This window comes from Choloepus didactylus, chromosome 27 (assembly GCF_015220235.1).
Source record: "Choloepus didactylus isolate mChoDid1 chromosome 27, mChoDid1.pri, whole genome shotgun sequence".
Classification (NCBI taxonomy): Eukaryota; Metazoa; Chordata; class Mammalia; order Pilosa; family Megalonychidae; genus Choloepus; species Choloepus didactylus.
In genome coordinates, this window is record NC_051333.1 from 19,632,339 (window position 1) to 19,635,098 (window position 2,760).

Here is a 2,760-nt window from a genome sequence, read left to right on the forward strand (position 1 = left end):
CAGAGTTTCTATCTGGGATGATGGAAAAATTTTGGTAATAGATGGTGGTGATGGTAGCACAACTTAATGAACATAATTAAGAGAACTGTATTATATATTTGAATGTGCTTAACGGGGAAATTTTAGGTTGCATATATGTTACTAGAATAAAATTAAAAAAAAAAAAAACAAAAACCATAGGACTGGACAACACAGGCAGTGAGCCCTAATGTAAACCATGGACTACAGTTATTAGTACAATTATAATAATATTCTTTCATCAGTTGTAACAAAGGTACCACTCTAATGGAAGGTGTTAATAATAGAGGGTAGGAGGCATGGGAACTCTGTATTTTCTGTATGCTTTTTCTATAAACCTACAACTTCTCTAATAAAAAGAATCTTCAAAAGAATATAAGAGAAGTGAACACTTCCTAATTCGTTCCATATGAGAACAGCATTACTCTGATACAAAAGCCTAATAAACACCTCAAAAGAAAATTACAGACAAATTACCTTTATGAATGTAGATGCAAAAATTCTTAACAAAATGCAAGCACACCTAGTCCAACATTATATTTAAAAAATTATCCCAGGAGGCAGCGATGGTTCAACATACAAAAATCAGTCAATGGAAAACATAAATAGAATGAAGGAAAAAAATCACATGATTATCTCAATTGATGCAGAGAAGGTATTTGACAAAATCCAGTACCCTTTCTTGACGAAAACTATCAGGAAGGCGGGAAGAGAGAGACAAGACTTTTTTTTTTTCAAGAGGCTCTAAATTTTTAATAAGCCTGCTACAGAAATAGTTGTAAATCTTCCGATATGTAATTTTGATTGTATATATGCAATCTTCTCCAATATATGTTTTATACATTGTGTTGCACATTGTTTAACTTTTAATATTGTGTTATTGAGATATATTCACACACCCTACAGTCATTCACAGTGTAAAATCAACTACTCACAGTACCATCATATAATTGTGCATTTATCACCAGAATCAACTTTTGAACATTTTTCTTAATCCCCAAAAAACAGCAATAAAAATAAAAGTAAACAAGAACAACCAAAACATTCCATCCCCGCCATCCCACCCCATTTTTCTACACATCTCTCCGTACACTGGACAAAGTGAGTGTGAGCCATGAGGTTTTCACAATCACAGTGTCACACCATGTAAGCTACATAGTTATGCAACATTCTTCAAGAATCAAGGCTACAGGGTTGCACTTCAACAGTTTCAAGTATTTCTTTTAGCTATTCCAATACACTAAAAACTAAAAAGGGATATCTATGTAGTGCATACGAATGCCCTCCAGAGTGACCTTTCAACTCCATTTGAAATCTCTCAGCCACTGAAACTTTGTTTTGTTTCATTTCACTTCCCCCCTTAGGTCTAGAAGATTTTCTCAATCCCACGATGCAATGTCCAGGCTCATCCCCAGGAACCATGTCCCACATTGCCAGAGATAATTATGCCCCTGGGAGTCAAGTCCCACATGGCGGTGGTGGTGGGGGGAGGCGGGACAGTAAATTCACCTGCCACATGGACTTAGAAAGAGAGAGAGAGGGCCACATCTGAGCAATAAAGAGGTTCTGTGGGGGAGACTCTTAGGCACAATTATAAGTAGGCTCAGCGTGAGGGACTTTTTTAATGTGTCAAAGGCATATATTAAAAATGCACAGCTAACATGTTCCTGTTTGCTAGTGCTGCCATTTTGCAAAACACCAGAAATTGATTGGCTTTTATTAAGGGGGTTTATTTGGTTACACAGTTGTAGTCTTAAGGCCATAAAGTGTCTGAGGTAGGGTATCAGCAATTGGGTACCTTCACTGGAGAAGGGCCATTGGTATCCAGAAAACCTCTGTTAGCTAAGAAAGCACATGGTTGGTGTTTGCTTGCTCCTACGTTGCATTTCAGCTCCTCTCTCAGCTCCTGTGCATTCTTCAAAGTGTCCCTCATGGCTGCAGCAGCAAGCTCCTTCTGTCTGAGCTCTTATATAGGGCTCTAGTAAACTAATCAAGGCCCACGCTGAATGGGTAGGGCCACGTCTCCATGGAAATTATCTAATCAGAGTTATCACCTACAGTTGGGTGGGTCACATCTCCATGGAAACAACCTAATCCAAAGGTTCCAACTTAATCAACACTAATTTGTCTGCCCCCACAAGATTGCATCAAAGAACATGGGTTTTTCTGGGGGATATAATATATACAAACCAGTACATAATATATCATACTCAAAGGTGAATTACTAAAAGTTCTTGCTGGAACAATTAGTCAAAGGAAAAAAATAAGTTAGCCACTTTATAAAGTAAGAAGTAAAACTATCTCTATTTCCAAACAGGTGTGCTCTTAATTACAGAAAATCCAAAGGAGTCCACAAGAAATCTATTAGAGTTGGAAATGAGTTGAGCAAAGTAGCAGCATAGAAGATCAACATACAAAGTCAATTATGTTATATTGTGACTATTACTAATACTGCTGAATTGTACACTTGAATGTGGTTAAAAGGAAAATTTTGTGCTCTATATTGGTTACTATAATAAAAAGTTTAAAAAAAATCATTTGCACTCCTATACACTAGCCACGAATAATACAAAGGGGAAATTAGGAAAAAAATTCCATTTACAATAGTATCTAAAAAATTCATTATCTAGGAAAAAGTTTAACAAAATATACAAAAGACTTGTATACTGAAAAATACAAAATCCTATGAAAGAGAAGAAAAAAAAGCTATGGCCACCAATGAATATATGATAATAGCAGAGT